The 22,918-nt window shown below is 41.8% G+C and overlaps 1 protein-coding gene and 1 pseudogene across 6 annotated transcripts in view; one reads left to right on the forward strand and one right to left on the reverse strand.

Annotated features, from left to right (window-relative positions):
- Positions 1 to 22,918, reverse strand: part of Ca5b (carbonic anhydrase 5B) — a 121,405-nt gene that overhangs the window by 46,307 nt on the left and 52,180 nt on the right. Inside the window, exon 1 of one of the 6 annotated variants that reach the window (XM_004866105.4) lies at positions 11,211 to 11,525. The exons of 2 other annotated variants lie outside the window; for them this stretch is intronic. The gene's annotated coding sequence lies outside the window, so the exon portion shown is untranslated. Of the gene's footprint in view, positions 1 to 10,906; positions 11,129 to 11,210; positions 11,538 to 22,918 lie in introns of those variants that run through there. 3 more of the 6 variants (XM_004866106.4, XM_087193703.1, XM_087193701.1) reach the window with 3 other exon arrangements.
- LOC101698205 (ribose-phosphate pyrophosphokinase 1 pseudogene) lies at positions 13,716 to 21,022 on the forward strand (annotated as a pseudogene).

Genomic DNA, 22,918 nt, shown 5'->3' on the forward strand with positions numbered 1-22,918 from the left:
TTTGCCAACTTTTGAAGTAACACTATGGCCCTGGAAATTGAGAGAAACGGACAAGATCTCTCTCTCTCTCTTTGTTTTCCTCTCTCTCTCTCCCTCACCCCCCCTCCACCGCACCCACATTCACTGTGACTCTCAGAAGATGATGCTTTCCGAAGTATTCACTGTGGGGTCCAGAAATCATAGGGATATTAACTCTGTACCCTTCTCTCCTTCCTGTTCCTCACACTTGCTCCGATATTGCTTCATCCACTTTTCCTGAAAACTCCTAGTCCTGTACAAGGGAGTGAGCAAGTTCTGAAATTAAAAACACAATTTTTCTTCTTGACTTTACATTCATTTCACTGTAGATTTTGAAATGTTCCATGTGATAACTTGAGATGCATTTGGATAGCTGTTTGGGACACCATTTGAGCAACCACGACTGTGACATGGATGCCCTGGCCCCACTGAGGTCTCAATCTCCTATCTTTTTTTGTTTATTTTTCTTTAACAGTACTAGGAATTGAACCCAAGGAGCACTGAGCACTGAGCTACATCCCCAACACTGTTTTAATTTAAATTTAATTTTATTTGTGTATTTATTAATTTTTTTTTGAGACGGGATCTTACTATGTAGTTCAGGCTGACCTTGAACTCATTATGTACCCCAGGCTGACCTCGAACTCGTCGCAATCCTCTTGCCTCAGCTGCCCAAGTGTTGATTTTTATTTTTTGCTTTGAGACAGAATCTTGCTAAGTTGCCGAAGTTGACTACAAACATCGTATCTTCCTGCCTCGGCCTCTCCAGAAGCTGGGATTACAGGCCTGTGCCACCAGGCTTGGCTGTCTCAGGTCCATTTGTGCTCCTGCCTGCCCACCAGCTATGTGGACTCCATCTTTCCAACTCCCGCTGTCCCTCCAGCCTGTGAAGATGCTCTTCCTCCCTGGACCAGTTCATTCTGGCCTACCTCTCAGCTGACTGGCTCCAGAATCCCTTTCTCAGGGCTTCCCCCAACCATGTGCTCACCAGGGAAGCCAGCACCCTATTCTTGGTCAGAGTGGTTATGAAGTTGACTTAAGTGGCTGATCAGGATTGTAGTTTACAGCCACATCTCCCCCAGCACCTCAGCGGTGCTGGAACTGTGTCTGTCTCCGTCACAGCCATGTCTCTTAGGGACACAGTCCCTGGTATATGATGGCTATTCAAGGAGTACTATGACCTGAACAGGCTTTCCTGGTGATGGGGAAGATGTTGATCCTAATCTCAAAAACTGAGTGCTGGGATACGACTGCCTGCATGTTCTGGGACAGTACTGACTGAGTCCTTTGCTCAAATGCTACCGTTACCCATCTGTAGCACTGTTTATTTTATTAGTGTGTGTGTGTGTGTGTGTGTGTGTGTGGTATTGAAGACTGAACGCAGGGCCTCCTCACCCATGCTAGGCAAGCACTCTACCACTCAGCTACAGCTGCAGCCCTGTATTTTATTTCACTTTATCGAGTGCTGAGGATCCCAGGGCCTCATCAGTGCTCTACTACCGAGCTACACCCCCAGCCCATGTAGCTTGTTTATGATATTTATTTATTTATTTATTTATTTATTTTGAGACAGGGTCTCGCTACGTAGTCAGCCTGGCCTTGAAGTCACTACATAGCCCAGGCTGACCTCGAACTCATAGTGATCCTCCTACCTCAGCCCCCCGAGGGCTGGGATTACAGGCATGCATATTTTTTTTGCATATTTTTAATATATTTGAAATATGTGTCCTTTAAGAGGAGAATCTCACATCCATACTTATAGGACCCAAAGGGCCCGCAAAGTCTTGCTATTTGAATCAGAACCTGAGTAGGAAGTTAGCCTCATATCAAAAGGATGGGAATTCTCCCAGTACACATTTTCATTCCAACATTTATTATTTCCTTCATCAGACACTGTGTTGGATGCTGCTATTCTAAGATGACCAAGGTCATAGAAAGGAATGAAGCCTTGGTATGTGCTATAATACAAGGAACCTGCAAAACACGATGCTAAAGTTAAAGAAGCCACATACAAAGGTCAAGCATTCATTTCTGGCACCACTGCCACTACTTGTTAAACAAGAATAGGAGAACATGTTATCATCATCTGCTCTTGTTGCACAGAGAAATTGCAGTGAAGAAATCCATTTTTAAGGGCAATGGTTTTGTCTCTACCTTTCTACCTCAAGGGGAATCTAGGCCAAAATGGAAGAGCCTTGGACTTGTGAACTGATGTGAAATGCAGATGCTCTGTTGAGTTCTGAGTGTTTTGAAGACTGAAAAATCTTGCTCAGCATGGGTAACCACCAAAAAGCAATCTAAAGCCATCTTCATGTGACAATGAGACAAATTGGGGAATTGGTTGTCTATTGAAAGTAAAATGCCTTATCTTGAAGAAAAACAAGCAGGCACATGAAATGCTTAGGATGGGAAAGAGACAGAAGGCAGACTGGTGGTTGCTAGGTCATAAGGAAAAGGGGAAATGGGGACTTCTTAGTGGACATGGGGTCTCTTTAAGTGGTGCAAATGTTTTGGAATTAGATTGAGGTTCAGGTTGCACAACACTGAATTGTTTATTTTAAAAAGTTAATTTTATGTTATGTGAATTTTACCCCCATTTTTAAATTTTTTAAACATTACTACTCTTGTGCTTGCTTCGGCAGCACATATACTAAACATTACTACTCTGCCACAAAGAAGGAGAAACTTGAGTCACCAATAGGAAAATGGATGCACCTTGAGACCATATTGTTTAGTGAAATAAATCAGACACACAAGCTTAAATATCACATGGTTTCTCTTACATGAGAAACCCAAAGTATAAAGAAATTAAAGAGCAAACTAAAAGACAGATGATAGGAAACAGGGAGATGGATCTTTTGCAAAAGGGAAGGGACCAAGAGATGGCGGGGGGAGGGGAAGGGGACAGAAAAAGAATCAAGATGTGTTATGGACACGCACCAACTCTGCACAAGGAATGTAATCATTACGTACTACAAACAAGCATGAATAAAAATAAAAATTAACAATAAACAAATAAAAAGGTGAGCAAGGAAACACACAAAGTGGCTCACAGCAGGGTGTTCATGCCTCCTGAGATTCCACCTTTTGCAGAAGGAGGTCTCTCGGCAGTTTGGCCTTGACAGGAGACAGGAAGGTACAGAAAGAGAAACTCAGAGGACACTGAGGATACTTTTCACTTATAGGCTTGGACTCTACTTCCCAAGAGGAGTGCAAGATAGAACAATAACAACACAACCCACATGTGATCCCCATCGATGTGGAGCACCAGTGCTATTAGTGGCCTGTGACCTGGCTCTCTCTCCTCTGTACTACTGTCCTTGACTCTGCTCTCCCTGAAACAGAGGGGAGAGAAGGCTCCACCTACGTGAAAGGAGGAAAAATCACACCTGAAAAGCCGTGTTCAATGAGAACAGGAAGCAGAGTTACTTCCTATCGCTAGCTCCAACAAAAAATCAATGGCTCTGGCCATCAAAGCCCTCAGACAAGTATGGTAAAGTCTTTCAGCCAATCCTGTGCCCTTTGAGTAGGTAGCACTTGGCCAATAAATACCCTGGACTTGGAGAGGTGGCGAGGTGCAGCCATCACGTGACAGACCAGGAGGAAGTTCGTGCATCCTACGGAGGGTGTTCAAGCCAGTGACATCTGAAATGTGTCTCCATTGCCCAAAAAGGTGTTTGAAATTCTCAAAGTTAAAATTTGCTTTGTTTGTAGTTTTATGTGTTTGTTTGTATATATACGTTTTTGGAGGAAGTGTGTATATGTCAAAATATACCTTATTTAGGATGTGCAAAACTTTCAAACTTTCAAGAGATTATCTTGATAGTGTTTTGAACAAAAAAGAGCACCTTGTTTTTAAATACCTTCCTTAGCTGAACTGACTGAGCAGCCTTACAGAGTAATAGATTATCAGCCCTCTCAGCTCAGAATCTGATTCTGCTTTCTTTTTTAGTGGTATCAGGAATCAGACTCGGGACCTGGCACTTTCGAGGCAGGCGCCGGAACCACTGAGCTAAATCCCCGGCCTGTTGATTCTGCTTCCTGTATCGTAACTTTTTGTCATGGAAAATGTCAAACTCATGCAGCTAAAACCAGCCTTCTGTATCTCCAGTTTCTGCATCTGTGGATTGGGATTTAGTCAATGTGGATCGAAAATATTTGAAAAAAGTGTATGTTGAACATGTACAGCCTTTTTGGCTTGTCATTTCTCCCTAAACAGTACAGTATAACAACTGCTTACATAGCATAGGTGTCAGCCATGTAAACTAGAAGGGACTTATGGTTATACAGGAAGCCATAGGTAGGATATATGAAAATACAATGCCCCCTTTTCAGCTTGAATAACTTTTGAAAATTTAAATTTATTTTTTACAGATACCTAACATTGTATATATTTGTGGGATACCATGTGACATTTGGATACATGTATATATTGTGACTATGCCTTTTCATATATAGAACTTTAACATCTGTGGATTGTGCTACCCTCAGGAGTCCTCGAATCAATCCTCCATGGATACCAATTCATAGTTTTTATCTACAAAATCTCCCTGTATAAGATAGCCTCTGGTGGTGCTTTATTACAGAGTATGAAAATTATCAATTTTTCAAAATTAAGAAAATAGCTGTGGGGAGAAAGGAACCCTTCTCCACTGTTGGAGGGAGTGCAGACTGGTGCAACCACTGTGGAAATCAGTATGGAGATACCTCAAAGAACTAGGACTGGAAGTCCCATTTAACCCAGCTATTCCCCTGCTGGGTATCTTCCTAAAAAAATTAAAAGCATCATACCACAGCGATACATGCGCTCCCGTGTTTATAGTAGCACAGTTTGTAATAGCTAAATCTTGGAAACAGCCCAAGTCACCTGATAAAATTGATTTGACTAAAATGAAATTGCAAAAACTGCAAAGAGATATGGGGAAAACAGGCCTTAACTCAAAGCTTCCTTTCCACTGACTTCCATTCCTGAAGCGAAGCAATAGGAATGACATCTTCTGTAAAGCACTGTACTGGTGTGAAGATGCAAAAGTCATGCCCCTGGGCCGGGGATTTAGCTCAGTGGTTTTGCTGCCTGCTGCGCAAGCGCAAGGACCCGAGTTTGATCCCTGGTACCAAAACAAAACAAAAAACAAAAGTCATGCCCCTTCTCCACTCTCCAAAGCTTGTAGTCTACAAGGAAAAACTAAACACCTATTCACTCCTTTTTGTTACTTTTTAAAAATTGTGGCCACATATCTATGTGTGTGTGTGTGTGTATATATATATATTTTTTTATCATCTTCACTAATTGTAGTTGTACAAATGCAGTGGAATTAAATATTCACAAGGTTGTGTAACCATCACCATCATCTACACCCAAAACTTTTTCATCATCCCCAACATCAACTCTATGCTCATTAAATAATAAAAAACCCCCTCTGTCCCTCTCTAATAACCTCCATTCTACTCTACATCTCTGTGTATTTGCTTTTGCTTATTGTAGGTACCTTATGTAAGTGCAATCAATACAGTATTTCTGTGCTTCACTTATTTTCTTGGCCTAATAAATAGATATTTCTTAATCCAAGCCAAATTTGAAGGTAGCCCCATGATGGCACCAAGAACAAAATGGAGCAGAAGGTCTAAGTTTCAGGAGGAGGTGGCATCTAAGACAATTCAGCAGGAGGGGCAAAGGCAGAGGGATGGACAGGAGAAACTTCCAGGATGATGAGGACTTGGCGGGTGGGAATGATTGGCCACCAAGGCCAGGGAGGACAATATGGATTGAAAGAAGTAGAATCTAGGTTTATTCATGGAACAATTCCAGTTTCAGGGGGTGAGGGGTGGACAAACAAGTAGAAGAAGACTACTTGCTTGCTTACAATCTAGTTGGGAAGGGAGACTTAGTAACTTCCAGGAAGATGATGCCAGGTGAAATGTACACTCATCAGAAGAATATATACTGATTCAGCCTTCCAAGTGAGGGTCGTGATAAGATGAAGTCAAGGTGCGCATGCGGGCCACATAAGTTGTGCAAACAGATGTATGGTCACATAGGTGGACAGAACATGGGTCCTGCCCATGAAGCTTTTGGGGGTGTTAGGTCTGATAATACAGTGCCCAGAGAAGTCTGAATAAATGACCCTGACCCTGAGTCCACAGACAATCATCAGGAAAGCATCAGCCCAGCAGGCTGGGGACAAATGCCAGGGCTGTGGTCATGACTTGGGGACTGCCCCACACTCAGCAGACACACTGTGAACAATGCTGCGGGTGGCAGCTGATGACACCAGGCCCTGAGGAAGTGCTATGTCCAGACTGGCTTCAGGGGGTAGGAAGGCTGCAGAGGGCCTGCCATCACCCCCACTCTCAGTCACTCTCTGCAAAGCCCAACACCCAGCAGTGGACTTCCTGTAGTGGTCTAAAGGTCTGAACCTCTGTCTGTCCCCAGAAATGTTGCTAATCTCACTACAGGGGACCCTGATGCTGCAGACTTCCTTTTGCATCCTGTAGATAAAACAAAACAAAATCAAATCCTAAACCTACTTTTTGAAAAAAGATGAGAGGGTATCTGAACTCATTCCAAGTCTGCTATTAATATTTGTCAATGTACTGGCCAAGCAGATGCCCTGGGGATGCAGTGTGAGGTGGGGCTGGATGGGGGTTTGAGATTAATTTGCAGATTATAAATTTCCAAGAGCCTGGATGCCTTTGGGGTATTATTCACTGTGTATAGAAGAAAGCACTGCTAGCTTCGATGACTCCAGCAGCAGAACACAGGAGGGATGGGAGGGAGCGAAGTAGAACCAGAGAAGTAAGGGAGGAGGTGATTCCTTCAACCAATCTCCATTCAATTCATCATTCTTTCATTCTTTTCAAAATACTAACTGAACATCTATTCAGTGCTACACACTGTTCGAGGCTCATTGGGGAACAAAACAAAGTCCTTGCTCTTGTTAAGCTTACATTTTAGTAGAGAGATACAGATACACAAGAAATGTAAATGAAGTCAATTAGACAAAATTAGAATGTGTAAGCAGGACCAGGTGAATCTGGAGATGAGGTGTTGTATTTGGCCTTATTGAGAAGCCGAAGTTTAAGCAAAGGACTGAAAGAGGTTGGGAATTAGTTATATGGCCACCTAGAGGAGAGCCATTCCAGGTAAGGGGAACTGCTTGTGCAAAGACTAGCAAGTGGGAGCATAGTCCAGGTACAGATGTGTGTGCCACCACACCCAGCAAAGTCAGGGTTTCTTAACCTTGACATTGTTGACATTTTTGACCAGACGGTTCTTGGTCATGAGGGGGCTGACGAATGTATTGCAGGGCATTTGGCAGCATCTGTATTAGCTAGCCTCTACTAGATGTTACTAGCACCCTACACCAGAGCTGTAACAATAAAAAATGTCTCCAGACATTGCCAGCCAGATGTCCCCTGGAGGAGAGGTTGCCCCAAGTAGAGAACCACTGCTCTAAGTGAAATTAGGATAAAATAAAGGTTTTTAAGCAGAGGAGTAACAATTTGATTGACATTTTAAAAAGATCACTCAGTGTAGGGCCGGGGATTTAGCTCAGTGGTTTTGCCGCCTACTGTGCAAGCACAAGGACCAGAGTTTGATCCTCGGTACCAAAAAAAAAAAAAAAAAAGATCACTCAGTGTGACCTATTAAAAATCTCCTGGGGAGAGCTGAGGTACATGTAGCTTAGGGGTAGAGCACTTGCCTAGCCTGTGAGAGGTGCTGGCTTTGATCTCCAGGACCACAAACAAAGGAAAAAATAACCTTGGGGAGTCGGGGGTGGGCGGAGACAGGAAAGAAGCAGGAAGACTATTTAGGATAATCCAAGGACTTGAACTGAAGCTGTCACAGTGTAGAGAGGTGGTGAGAAGTGGTTGGACTTTACATATATGTTGGAGATACAGCTTGATAGATGTGAAAGAAAGAAATTAAGGATTACTAGAAGATTCTTGGCTTAAGTCACTGAAAGGATAGTGTTGCCTCGAACTGAGATGGAGAAGACAGTGGATGGGCTAGATTTTGGGTGGAAAGCCAGTAGGCCAAGTTTGGGCATGCAAAGTTTGAAATGCAATCCCAATAATCCAAGTGAGAGAAGAGAAGATGAAGCACCGAACTTGGCAGTGAAGTAGAGATGGACAAGGTACTTGGTGTCCAGCAGTGATAGTAGAGATACACAAAGTACTCTGTGTCCAAAAGATAGCATTTGGATATTTTTTTAAGTTGAGTTTGGCATTCAATGAAGAAATGCTGGCTGAATGAGGATGAATCCCTGAACAGAGGAATAGCCCCTGGCATGAGAAAGAGTGGAGGGAAAGATGGTGGTTACCATCATCGTACTGGATTTGGGATGCCAATGGTAGGTATATCCAAGAGGGAAGATCTAGGAAAGAGTTGGCAATGTAATTCGGTGCTCAGGAGTGGTTACAAAGCTAGAGACAAAAGGAAAATCCCCTCCCTCCATGGGTTCCAGGTGTACCTGAAGGAGTTGGACAAAAAGGAGTAATTCAAGGGTGCCAGGAAACTGCAAAGGAGCAAAGACAGTCAAGAAAGCAACAAAGCATGGAAGGTCAGGGCTGAGGAGGGTTCTGGGAAAATTCAAGTGAACAGAAACTCGGTTTGGCTGATTGCAGGCTCTAATACCTGTAACAACACATGGGGTTTTTAATGCTCAGGCCTAAGGGCAATCTCTTCTGGTACATTAAAATAATAATTTATTGAGAGTTGGTTACTTATAACTTACCCATTGAATTCACAATATCCAAGCTGATTAAAGCACAAATAATGTTTAACCATCAAACATAAAACATAACAATGAACTACTACCATATACTACCATATTTTATGAAAAATCTGTGCTTAAATTTGTTCATAAGGATGTATCCCATGGGCTCCATGGATCACAGGGAAGCTAAGCTAAGCTTTCTTCATGATAGGCCTGCTTATATCACTGATTATTTATGTATATACTGGTATTTTACTGAAATGTCCCTTATTTGCTATTTTGCAGACTTAGAAATGTGTGGGAAAAGAGATTCTTGAAGCCCTTAAAATGCTAGGTATGGTGGCACATGCTTGTAATCCTAGTACTTGGGAGGCTGAGGCAAGAGGAGCACCACTAGTTCGAAGCCAGCCTGGGCTACATAGTGAGTTCAAGACCAGCCTGAACTCCATAACAAGACCTAGTCTCAAATGATTAAAAAAAATGCTTAGAGTCCTTCATAAATTGTATATTTATTATATGACAAGTAGTTTCAACTCTGCCCAATTAAACTATTTCTATCTATGCAAACCAGAGAGCAAAAAAACCCCCCAAAAACCAAAAACCAATAAACAAACCCAAACTTTGACTAAAGGTTACAATTACATTAAAGAAATTCCTTGATCCTCATTGGCTTGACTCTTTGTTTTCTCATTTCCCAATTCCAAAAGGAAGCAGGCCTTTTGCTCTTTCATGAAATCTAGAGATTATGTTGCTGTATCTTGACTGAGAAAGCTTAGCTTCCTCCTCTCCCTTACTTCTTCCCTGGCAGCATGACCCCAATTTGAGGTAGTCAAATGTTTTAAAATACATGTCTAATAACTGCTCTGTGTGTGACAACTCACTGCCTCTGTTCACCCAGAGATGAAATGTGTTTTCTCCTAACCAGCAGATTTCCAAAATGCTCTTTTCCATTCATTCACACATAATTCATTCAAACTTCACTGAGTTTCAATTCTAAGTGGTCCCATCCTTTTGCCTGGCTTTGGGAAGAACAAGGCAGGAGTGGACAGGCATAGTGAATGTGCCCTTGCTGTTCTGGGGGTTTTCAATGAATTCCAGCCCAGGTGCTGATTTTTAAAATCTGAGTTAAGGAGCAGAGTCCTAAGAAGTTGAAAGGGTTTCCATTTCCAAAAGATCCTAACAGCAGCCACTGCGAGGAATTTATAGGGACTGTCAGGGGTCTGGGGCAGCTTCTGTCACTGGGGAAATAGGGTTACTCTTTCCATATTCCAGCAAAGCTTTTAAACAGCAGTGTGGCAAAGCCAGATTGTCAGTAAAGAAGGAGGGGGAGCAGAAAGCTATGTGGTTTTCAGTGGCTGAGCGAGAACAAGTTGCATCCCAGCTAAGGTGCACACTGGAACTGCCTGCATTTCTCGAATTTTCCCAGAGGAAACGACACAGGAGGGAAGGGCATGGACAGTATTCAAGAGCTGCCACCGGTCACAGGGCCGAAGCCTTTAAGGATGCACGCCTCAAAATATCTCAGTCCCCAACAATTTTGTTTTGGAAGTTCCTCTGCTCTAGCTCTAGGGTGGGGCACGCCACAAAAAGTTGAGAGAAGGGAAGTGCACAGCGGAGAAGGCTCTGATTTGTCCACTGCACAGCTGTGATGCTGACCCCTGCCCTGGGGGTGACTGAGTCCGTTCACAGCTGGGGGGGGGGCGGCTAACACAATGCAAAGCACAGTGAGTTGTAGCCCACTACTCCTGGGCCTCTGGAACTGCAGTCTCAGATTTGTAGCCTTTACCCTCGTCCCCAGCTATTTTACAGTAGACTGGGCTTCTGGAGTTATTTCGATTCAACCATCTCTGGGAACGGGCCATCCAAGGAAGTCAAATGCCCTGTTCCCCGCAAATTGTCTTGGACCGCTGTTTTCTCGTGAAGTGCAAAGAGCCCTAAAGAGGGTGCAGCCGTCTGGTGACTCCCACAGTGGAGGAAGAGCGCTGAGTGGGGAGGACGATGCCCTTTTAGGTGCTCTCAGGGAACGCAGGCAATCAGGGCCAACAGCCGTCCCAGCTGCGAGATCCGGAGCTTCGGCTCTGGGGCGGAGGTCGTGGGGAGGGTCACTGCCTTCTCTGGGTCTGCCCTTCCCCCGGGGGCCCCCACTTCACTCGGCCGCCCATCCTTACCTGAGCGGTTCCTTTAGAGCACTAATCTCTCCGCTCGCTCGCCTCCCAGGACTCGGGAGTGGCGCGCGGACCCACCTTGTCACTCCCTTCATGGCCGGCCACGCCCCTCGCGCGAGGACACCCCCTCATCTGGCGTTCGCGGCAGCTACTTCCAAACGTACAGCCCTGGCCACGCCCCTCCAGACTTTGCCAGCCCTCTACCCGCTATTCTGGCCACACCCGTTCAGCTCAGCCACACCCTCCACCTGAGCCACGCCTCTGAATTCGACTCTGGCCCCGCCCCTGCCCTGCTCACAACACTCACCCAGTCTTCTGCCAGAGGTGGCAGCACTTGTGGGGGTGAAATCAGACTGTGGGCCTAAAAACTGGGCCTAAAATGTGGCTTTCCTCGGGTTTCTTCCATCTCCAAACACCATGACTTGATGTGCTAGGAACAAGTGACTCAATAGGGAAACAAACATTGGACGTGTCCTTTCCGGCTAGGTTCCATGTCTGTCCATTTTACCTGAGTTTCTTTTTCTTTTTATTTTTTTTCGTGGCTTGTAAAGTTTCTTTTTCTTTTTTTTCCCATTAAGTTTATTGGTACATTTTAGGTATAAAATACAGTTACATTCATCATTGGGATCCTGTACCTTTACATGATGTATCTTGGTTCTTATTTTTTTCCCCTGCCCCTGCCCTCCCTTCACCCCCTCCACCCTTCCCTATTTGCAAAGACTTTGTTTCCATTTTTTTTCCTTTTCTCGTATTTTTTCTTTTCCCATTTTTCCTTTCCCCTACCTCTCCCACTTCCCCTGCACCTTTAGACCTTTTCTTCCTGTTACACAATATCAATTATACATTTTTTAAATTACAATATCAAGATCTAGGAGACAGTATCACAGATTTTACAGAATTTAAAAGGATATAGAAAGGGCTGGGGATTTAGCTCAGTGGTTCCACCGCCTGGCATGCAAGCACAAGGTCCCGAGTTCAATCCCTGTACCAAAAAAAAAAAAAAAAAAAAAAAAAAAGGATATAGAAAGCATATTTCAAAAATCTGTTTTGAAATAAATTTGATAACTTCTAAGAAGTACCTTAGAAGACACATTAATGAAACTAACTCCGGAGGAAATATAAAATTTGAATAGCACCTATTAAAGAAAGTATATTCCTAGCTTGAAAACCTACCCATATGACAACAGCAGGCTCATAAACATTTTAACTGATAAATTATATCAAACAATTAAAGCAGAAAAAAGAAGGAACACTTCTCCTCTCATTTTAGGAACTCAACATTGTGCTAATCCTAAAACTGGATAAAGATAATAGAAGAAAAAAGTATGAACATAGATAGAAATTTGTTGAACAAAAACTCTTAGAAGTCAGATCTGGTAGTATGTAGAAAGTGGTTTTGTTATAGGGATGGCAGTGTTGGTTCAGCATTAGAAGATCCACCCCCAAAAGTCATCATTTTAACAGAGGAAAGGAAAAAGCCATATGATCCTGTCACTAGTTGGAGAAAAAGTATTGGACTAAATTCTACAGCTGTTCATGGTAAAAGCTATCAGGAGACTAGAAGTAGAACAGAACCTTCTCAACAGATTAAAGACATGTACTCCATACTTCCAGCGAGAATGCCTTATATGAATGGAGAAGACACAATGCTTTCTCCTTAAGGTGGGGAACAAGGGCAGATATGCTTACTCTTTATCTGTCCATTAAACTTTGAAACCTAGGCCCCACCAAAATAGTCTGGCAATAAAATGACACAATTAGGATAAGATTGGCAAGGATACCAGGTGTTCTAATGCCATTTGCTGAAAACACTATCTCTTCCTCAGCTCTTGAATTGAGTTTATAGTCTATAAAATGCTAATGTTAAATAATCTTTCAAAATTCAGTGGACCATATGTGTGGTTCTACTTCTAGATTCTCTGTTTTATTCAAATGATCTATATGTTTTTCCTTACACCAACACTGCCTTGATTACTGTAACTTTAGAAGAAGTCTTAAAATTAGGTACTAAACGTCTTCCAACACTGTTTTTGTTTTTGTTTTTTAAACTTTTCTAGGTCCTTTGCACTCCTACATAACTTTTAAATTTCAGTATCCAATTCTTCATTTACAGCAAGTATACACAGACCTGAATTTTTATATATACCTTGTGTTTTCTAATCCTGCTTAATTCAAATACAAGTTCTAGGGGCTCCTTGAGATTTCTTAGTAGTTTCTCTGTAGATGATCATTTCATCTACATATAAAGATTTTGCTTCTACCTTGCCAATTACCTGAGTTTCTTAACAGCTTCTGAACTTGAACTGTGGAGCCGTGTTCCCTCCAGCCAGTTTTCATATTCTCTAAACCAGAACTGTGAGATCGTGTTCATTTTAGCCCCTTGCCCTTTGCTGACTAAATGTTTGGCAAATATGAGGAATAAGCTTATTTCTCTATTTCCTGATGTCTTCCCCAGATGACTTCTCACAGGTGCCTACCTTCTTGCTGTATCCAACAAGATGTCCTGACATCATCTCACCCGGCCTGAAACTCTGATTGCATTCAGCTCTGTGCTCTGAGGTTGCTGTTAGCCTTGCTCCCTCCATTTCAAGCCATATTTATGGACCACACACTCCCCTGACAAATAAGACAAGCCTCAAGAATCAGGGTCTGAAGTTGTCCAGCCCAAGCTGGGTTGGATATGACTAGAAATGACGAGGTCTGATGGTGGAGTAGCAACGCAAAGTGGTTGGTATTCAGTGTCTGGGCTGACTTTGGTTCTGTCTCCATAGCAGCAGTGATAGCTGAGCAGTGTCTAGGGTAGTTGCCCAAGATGCTGGATACCAAAATCTTCAGTAACACCTCCCACCAGGATTTATCCCAGAAAATTGCTGACTGCTTGGGCTTGCAGACAGGCAAGGTGGTGACTAAGACATTTAGCCACCAGGAGACCTGTGTGGAAGTTGTGCAAGTGTATGTGGAGAACATGTCTACATTGTTCAGAGTGGTTGTGAATCAACGACAAGTGAATAGAGCTTTTCATCATGTTTAATGCCTGCTAGATTACTTCAGCTAGCTGGGGTTTCCTTATATCTGGCAGGATAAGAGTCGGGCTCTAACCTCAGCCAAACGTGTTGTTAATATGCTATCTGTAGCAGATGCTGATCATATTAACCAATGCTCTACAGGCTTGTCAAATTCAGTGCCTTTTATTTTTAATTCTTTTATTGGTACATTGTAGGTATACAACACAATTACATTTCTCATTGGGAATTGTACCTTTACATGATGCATCTTGGTTCTTATTTTTTCCCCATTCCTAGCCCTCCTTTCACCCCCTCCACCCTTCCCTATTTACAAAGACTTTATTTCCATTTTTTCCATTTCTCATCATTTTTCCTTTCCCTTCTTTCCTTTCCCCTGCCCCTCCCACTACCCCTACGCCTTTGGACCTTTTCTTCCTATTTTGCATTATCGATTATTCATTCTAATCATCGGTACATTTTAGGTATACAATATAATGGCATTCATCACTGGAAATTTGCACCTTTCCATCTCTCTTGGTTCTTATTTTTCACCCTTGCCCAGCCCTCCCTTCAACCCCTCCATTCCTCCCTATTTACAAAGATTTTGTTCCTATTTTTTCATTTTCTCATATTAATTCCATACCCTTCTTTCCTTTCCCCTACCCCTACCACTTCATTCCCCTTTGCCCCCTTTTCTTCCTATTTCACATTACCTATTATACATTTTAGTCCTTATTTACACTTTCAGTTTCTCACACCAGAAAACTATTCAATATTTATACATGTGTGTCCTATTTATTTCACTTAAGAGTATTGCCTCAATGTGCAGCCACTTAGTTATGTCTCTAATTTCTCATTTTTTATGGCTGAGTAGTACTCCATTTTAGAAAAAACCCACATTTTCTATATCCAGTCTCCAGTTGATGGGCATTTGGGCTATTTCCAAGTTTTAGCTATTACAAACTGTGCTGCTATGAACATGGGTGCACATATATCACTGTGGTATGATTCTTTTAATTCTTTGGGGAAGATCCCCAGCAGTGGACTAGCAGGGTCAAATGGGACTTCCAAACCTAGTTCTTTGAGGTATCACCATACTGATTTCCACAGTGCTTGCACCAGTCTACACTCCCACCAGCAATGGAGCAGGGTTCCTCTTTCCCCACAGCCCCGCCAGCATTGGTTATTGGTTGATTTCATGATAGCAGCCTTTCTTTCTGGAGTGAGGTGGAATCTCAGCATTATTTTCAACTGCATCTCTCCAATGACCAGTGACATTGAACATTTTTTCATGTATTTATTTGCTATTTCTACTTCCTTGTCTGAGAAATGTCTGTTTATTTCAGATGCCCATTTTCAGGTTGGATCTTTAAATTTGGGAGGTCTGATCATTTTAAGTTCTTTATAGATTGAAGATAGTAGACCTTTGTCTGAGGAAAAGCAGGTGAAGATTTTTTCCCACATTGTGGGTTGTCTCTTCACACTGCTGGTGGTTTCTCTTGCAGTGCAGAAGCTTTTTAATAAGAAGAGATCCCACTTGTTGATTGTTTGTGCTAGTTCACGGGCAACTGAGGTTTTGTTCATAAAATCTTTTCCTACACCAGTGTCTTCAAGAGTTCTACCTAACCTCTGTTCCAACTGGTTCAGAGTTTCTATTTTAATATTTAGATCTTTAATCCATTTGGATTTTAGTTTAGTGGATGGCAAGAGATATAGGTCTAGTTTTAATCTTTGGCAAGGTGAAACCCAATTTTTCCAGCACCATTTATTAAAGAGGCTATCTTTCCTCCAGTGAGGGTATTTGGCTCCTTTATCAAAGATGAGATGGCTGAGTGTGTCTGGCGTTGTTTCTGCATCTTCTAATCTGTTCCACTGGTCCTCAGGTCTGTTTCTTTGCCAGTACCATGCTGTTTTTATCACAGTAGCTTTGTAGTATAGTTGCAGGTTGGGGATTGTGATACCCCCTGTCATGTCTCTGTTACCTAGAATTGCTTTTGCTATTCAGGGTCTCTTCTTGTTCCAAATGAACTTTTGGATTGTTTTCTCAAGATCTGTGAAGTATGCTGCTGGGATCTCAATTGGAATTGCATTGAAACTATATAGGAGTTTTGGAAGTTTGGCCATTTTCATTATATTAATCCTTCCTACCCAGGAGCAGGGGATGTCTGTCCATTTTCTGATATCATCTTCAATCTCTCTTTTCAGAGTGCTATAGTTTTCAGAGAAGAGGTCTTTGATTTCTTTCATTTGGTTGATTCCTAGGTATTTCAGTTTTTTGGATGCTATCGTGAAAGGAATTGTTTGCCCTATTTCTCTCTCAGTGAGTCTGTCATTGGTGTAGAGGAAAGCTATTGATTTTTGTGTGTTGACCTTGTAACCAGCTACTTGACTGAATTTGGTTATTAAGTCTAGAAGACTTTTGATGGAATTCTTGTGGTCTTCTATATACAGTATCATGTCATCTGGAAATAATGACAATTTGACTTCTTCATTTCCTGTCTTTATTCCTTTTATTTCTTTCTCTTGTCTAATTGCCATGGCTAATGTTTCCAAAAGTATATTGAACAAGAGTGGTGATAGTGGACATCCTTGTCTTGTTCCTGATTTTAGTGGGAAGGATTTCTGTTTTTGACCATTTAGGATGATATTGGCTGCTGGTTTTTCATAGATGGCTTTCATCAGTTTGAGGTAGAGACCATCCATTCCCATTTTGTGTGGGGTTTTTATCATAAATGCATGTTGGATTTTGTCAAATGCTTTTTCTGCATCTATGGAGATAATCATATGGTTTTTGTCCTTGGCTCTATTGATACAGTGTGTTACATTTATTGATTTGCGTATGTTGATCCATCCCTGCATCCCTGGGATGAATCCCACTTGGTCAGAGTTATGATCTTCTTGATGATCTTCTGCATTCTATTTGCCAGTATCTTATTAAGGATTTTTGCATCTATGTTCATTAGTGAAATTGGCCCATAGTTCTCCTTTTCGGTTGGGTCTTTCTCTGCTTTGGGGATCAAGGTGATGCTTGCTTCCAGGAATGAATTCATGAGTATTGCTTCCCTTTCAATTTCATTGAAGAGTTTAAACAGTAGTGGCAGTAGTTCCTCTCGAAATGTCTTGTAGAATTCAGCAGTGAAGCCATCAGGGCCCGGGCTTTTCTTAGTTGATAAGATTTTAATTACATTTTCAATTTCATTGGTTGATACTGGGTTGTTTAGAATTTTTAGGTCTTCTTCTTTCAACTTTGGTAATTCACATGTATCTAGGAATCTGTCCATTTCTCCTGTATTTTTCATCTTATTGGCATCTAGGTTCTGGCAGTAGGTATTGATCCTCTGGATTTCTGCTGGGTCCATTGTAATTTCACCCTTTTCATTCCTAATTGCATGGATTTGGGCCTTTTCTTTCCTTTTTCTGATAAGGTTGGCTAAGGGTTTGTCAATTTTGTTTATTTTTTCAAAGAACCAACTCTTGGCTTCATTGATTTTTTGTATCGTTCTCTTAGTCTCCATTGCATTGATTTCTACTCTGATCTTTATAATTTCCTCCCTTGTATGAGCTTTGGGGTTGTCCTGCTCTTCTTTTTCTAGAAGTTTGAGGTTCAGCATCAGGTTGTTTAATTGGACTCATTCTGTTTTCCTAATATGCATATTCACTGCTATGAATTTCCCTGTAAGACTGCTTTCATTGTGTCCCATAGATTCCAATATGTTGTATTGTCATTGTCATTTAATTGAAGGAACTGTCTGATTTCTTCTTTAATTTCCTCTGTGACCCATTGGTTATTCAGAAGTGTGTTGTTCAATTTCCATGTGTTTATGAAATTTTTCCAGTTTCTTTTGCTATGTATCTCCAATTTCATCGCACTATGGTCTGATAATATACAGGGGATAACTTCAATTCCTTTGCACTTCCTTAAACATGTTCTATGTGTGAGTATGTGGTCTATTTCAGAGAATGACCCATGTGCAGCTGAGAAGAATGTGTATTCTGATTTTGTGGGGTGGAAGACTCTGTGAACATCTGTTAAGTTCATTTGTTCAAGAGTTCGATTGAGTTCTAGTAATTCATTACTTATTTTTTGTCTAGTTGATCTATCTATTTGTGACAGTGGGGTGTTGAGGTCCCCCACTACAATTGTATTAGTGCATATATGACTTTTCATGTCCGTTAGTATTTGTTTTATATAGTTGGGTGCACTAGTGTTTGGTGCATAGATATTTATAATTGTCATCTCTTCCTCTTGGTTTCTTCCCTTTACAAGGATGTAGTGTCCTTCTTTGTCTCTCTTAATCAGTGTTGGTTTGAAATCTACTTGATCTGCAAAGAGGAGAGCTACTCCTGCTTTTTTTCAGGTTTCTGTTCCATGAAGTATTGTTTTCCACCCTTTAACTTTCAGTCTATGAGTTTCCTTTTGAATTAAGTGTGTTTCTGGTATGTAGCATATTGTTGGATTTTGCTTCTTGACCCATTCTGTCAGTCTGTTTCTTTTGATTGGTGAATTGAGGCCATTAACATTGATGGTTATAAGTGAAATGTACTGACTTATCATTGCCATGACTTTTTCTTTTGTTTGGGTTCTCCCCATTTACATTTAATTTCTTGTCATACCAGATGAGTTCATTCTGCTTTACTTCCTGGGGTTGTGATCCTCAATGTCTGTTCATAGGATATTGTGTCAAATTCTTTGGAGTGCTGGTTTGGTATTCATGAAGTTCCTAAGGTGCTCTTTGTCATGAAAGTATCTTATTTCTCCATCCATTTTGAAAGATAGTTTTGCAGGGTACATCAATCTGGGTTGGAGGCTGTTTTCTTTTAGGGCTTGGAATATGTCACTCCAAGCTCTTCTTGCCTTGATGGTTTGTGTTGAGAAGTCTGCTGTGATTCTGATGGGCTTTCCTTTTTATGTGATTTGTTTCTTTCCTCTAACTGCTTGTAGAACTTTGTTCTTCTGTTGTGTTTCTGGAATCTTAACAATTACATGCCTATGTGTAGATTTTTTTTTTTTTGATCAAGGCTATTTGGAGTCCTATATGCCTCACTTATCTGTATGTCAAGTTCTTTTCCCCTGCTTGGGAAGTTTTCTGCCATTACTTCTGTGAAGAGTTTTTTTTTATGTCATCTGCACTCTTTCCTGTTTCTTCATTGACTCCAATCAGTCTTATCTTATTCTTATTTGCATCGTGTAGCGGCTGCTGGATTGATTTCTCGTGTTCCCTTATAATTTTGAAACAGTTTTTCTTTTCCTGGTCATTAATTGCAATCTTATCTTCTGTATCTGAAATTCTGTCCTCACATTGGCTCATTCTGCTGTGTAGACTTTCAATGGAGTTTTTCATCTCGTGGAAATCTATTTGCATCTGTTTTATGGATTCCATTTGTTTCCTATGTTGGGATTCTATCATGTTCCTCAGCTACTCTCTAGATTTATTAATCATGTCTTGCAATAGGAGCACAATTTCTCCTGTTATCTGAGAAATTATTTCTGATTTCATTTTTTCCAGATCCCCTTTTGTTTCCAGTTCAGTGGGTCCAGGTGGTTGAGTATCAGAGTGTTCCATCTCATTTCCCTTTGGGGTTGCTGTAGGTGATCTGTAAGTCTGGTTTTGAGACTTATTTACATGTTTTCTCATTTCGACTGAGGGGGCAGGGGTGGTGCCATTGGCGCCCGTGAGGCTCACCTCCCCTGAGCTGGGAGAGGTGGGCCAGGGGCCGGGAGCGGCGGTAGGGATGGTGGCCCAAAAGCCCCTTCCTCTGGGCCGGGAGCGGCGGGAGGTATGATGGCCAGGCAGCCCCTTGCTCTGCACCAGGAGCAGTGGGATGGTGGCTCAGAAGCCCCTGCCTCTGGGCAGGAATTCTTTAAATGCTGAGAACTTGATTAGCTCCAGTACAGTGGTCTGGTGGTCCAGTGTCCTCTGCATCTTTGTAGTATAGAACCAGGTGGCTGTACAGAGAAGAGGCCAAAGGAGTGTGGGGTGGGGTCCAGTGGATTGCTGCCGGGCCATGGGCTGATTTGGTGTTTTCTGCGCAACTGGCGACCTCAGGACCGCGTCCTCGGACCTGCCAGTCTGCAGCGGGCTGATTTGGTGTTTTCAGCACGATTCTCCATGCCTTTTTGATATCCCAGTGGATAGCTGATATACAGAGCCAGCTGTCCTGAAGTAGATCAGGGAGAGTGTTTGGGAGTGGAGGGGCTGTACTGTTGTCTCACCTGATGCTGCTGGAACCAAGAGAGTGAGCTCCATCACAGACTGGTTGAATGTGGGCTTTGCCTTGATTCTCAAAGAACAGAAGAAGGCCAATGAAGTGGCCCATATGGTGCAGTGGGAGATGTGAAGGACCATGTGGTTATCCTTGTGGATGACATGGCAGACACTTTAGGCACAATCTGCCGTGCAGCTGACAAACTTTTCTCACCAGGAGCCACCAAAGTTTATGGTGTCTTGACTCACGGAATCTTCTCTGGCCAAGCCATTTGTCCATCAACAGTGCATGCTTTGAAGCAGTAGTAATCACTGATTTCATATCTCAGAAGTACAAGATGAAGCATTGCTCCAAAATACAGGTGATTGGCATCTCCATGATCCTTGCAGAAGCCATCAGGAGAGCTCACAATGGGGAATCCGCTTCCTACCTGCACAGCTATGTCTCTATATTAGAATGAAAGTCATCCACACCCCTTGTTTTCCTATGGTATTTGATGACAAATTCAGCAGAAGACCCAGCTTGCTCCAGTGTAGCTCTCCACATCCTGCGTGAGTATGTTAGAGTTAATCTTAAATTGGGGAAAGACAGATTGAGACTGACTGCTGGGATTTCCTACCTGTATTGTTTCATTCTGGCTTTCTCAATGATTTTGTGAGCCTTTTGGCTTTCACTGGAGCTCAGCTGCTGCAAGATTTCAGACTTCGGAGGCTGTGGTTTAAGGTTGTTTGAATGTGATTGGGGAAGCTCAGACTCCTTTACCTGTGAATGCTTCAGACTAGCAACAGAGCTAGCCCAAGTGTGATGCATTCTCTAAGTTCTATCCTAAATTACAGAAATCCCTAGGCAGGCCTAAACCTGGTTCCAGTAGCAGCAGGACCCTGTAAGGCAGGAATAGGAACTCAGCTTGAGCAAATGTTGGGTGGGATTCTGAAGGCGGGGAGGGAGATAGCACAATACAGCAAATGCTTCCTTCTGATCCACCATCATCTGCTTGCCTTTGTAGGTTGGATTCTCCTTTGTACCTAGTCCTTTCTATTTGGCTTTACCTACCACTATCTTGATCTTTTCCTGGCCAAATATCCTCTGGGGCCCAAATGACCATTGTTGCATAGTCATTTGGAAGACATATTTGCTTCATGCTTTGTCATTGTTAAATTCACATTAGATAATTTGTTGTAGCTTAATCTTCCATAGCCTGCCACTATGGTGGTAGTAGGTTTTAGGTGGTGTCATATAATGCCTTTTGATTAAGGATTTAATTTTCATCTTCCATCCTTGAACCTGCTTGACCCCTCAAATGAACTGAGATTTCTATTTTAAAAGATTGATGTTATTGTCTCTTGTAGAGGAAACTAAGAAAATGTATGTGTGTGACTTTGGGTCTATAAAAAATTAAAAATAAAAAAATGATGAGAAAGGAAAGATGTGCCAAGGAGTTGGTTGGTGGATAGGAACTTGGTAACCACAGTTCTTCTTGATCCCATTAGCAGGAATATTTTGGGGCAGCCATTAGTTAGGGAGCCATTTTTATAGTAGTTAATACATTCATTTACACAATAAATTCCAGTAAATTTTCACCGAATATCTATAATTTTCCTATGTATGGAAAGCTATAATTTCTCTCTTTGTAGCAGTAAGGTTTGCTACTTGCATTTCTTCTTATGTCAACAATAAAAACTTTATAATCACATGCAGTATTAGTCCTTTTTTCTTCTCTTTCCCACCCTCCATTCCATTTCTGACTTAAAGACTGTGAGAAAAATCAAATGCTCTGCTAGAAGGAACACAGTGAAAAGAACAAGTTTCAAGAGCATTTTTTTAAGTTCACGCAGATCCTGATATTCTTGTCTTACTGATAGTATGTTTCAATGTTCAGGCATTGTTTTGCCTGAAAAAACAAACTTTCAGAAATTGGTACAAACAAAGCCTGTATAAATGACTGAGTTGATTTTACACAGGGAGTTCTATCTCACCTTCTTCCATAAATGATTTGAGGCAGTTTACTAAAATATAGACATGATTAGATTAAAGTAAAAATAGTCAAAAGGACCAGCAGGAAAGCTAGGGAAAGGAGAATAATGCAGCCAATGATAAGATTAATATTTAAGTACACACTCTACCAGGTCAAAGACAGTTGAAAAAAGGCAGGCCAGAAATGTGACCCTAAGCTTTTGAATAGCCATAAAAAAGAGGAGACGCAGTCATTTGAAGGTTTCCAGTGCTCATAAGATAAAAATCAATAGGGTTACTGTTTTTGTTTTGTTTTTAGTGAGTGCACAATTTTTCTTGAATTTCAGTTCTGAGGGAAATCCTATTTCCTCATTAAGCTGATGCAGTGAGCTAATTGGGAACTGTCATAAATAATTACACCCAGATCCCCTCAATGACAACTCCTGGCACAATCACAGAGCACAGTGCAGTAAATCAATTCCATAAACCATCAGAACTTCCCTATTCACTTGAATACCCAAGCCCTCAATGGTCTGGCTGAATCCAGGGTGGCATTTATTATCTTTCCCTAGGATGGCAAATAGAATTCAACTCACATGCCACGTCTGAATTATTTATTATTTGTAGTAGCTGCCTGAAGAACTATGTTTTGAAATTGTTTGTTTTTCCCAGACTCAGAAGGAAAAAGTTCTGTGACCAATTAACAATGCTTTGGGTGCCGGCTGAGGAAGTGGCTGCATGCACAAGCCTATCCGGTAACTGTTTTGGAGAAATAGAGGTCTTGCCTGCAGGACTGTTGTGCAGTCACTCCAATCCAACAGTGCTCATTCTAGAGTATTTGATAAATATC

This window comes from Heterocephalus glaber, unplaced genomic scaffold (genome assembly GCF_053883595.1).
Source record: "Heterocephalus glaber isolate CG9 unplaced genomic scaffold, H.glaber_assembly_v1.0 deba00001594, whole genome shotgun sequence".
Classification (NCBI taxonomy): domain Eukaryota; kingdom Metazoa; phylum Chordata; class Mammalia; order Rodentia; family Bathyergidae; genus Heterocephalus; species Heterocephalus glaber.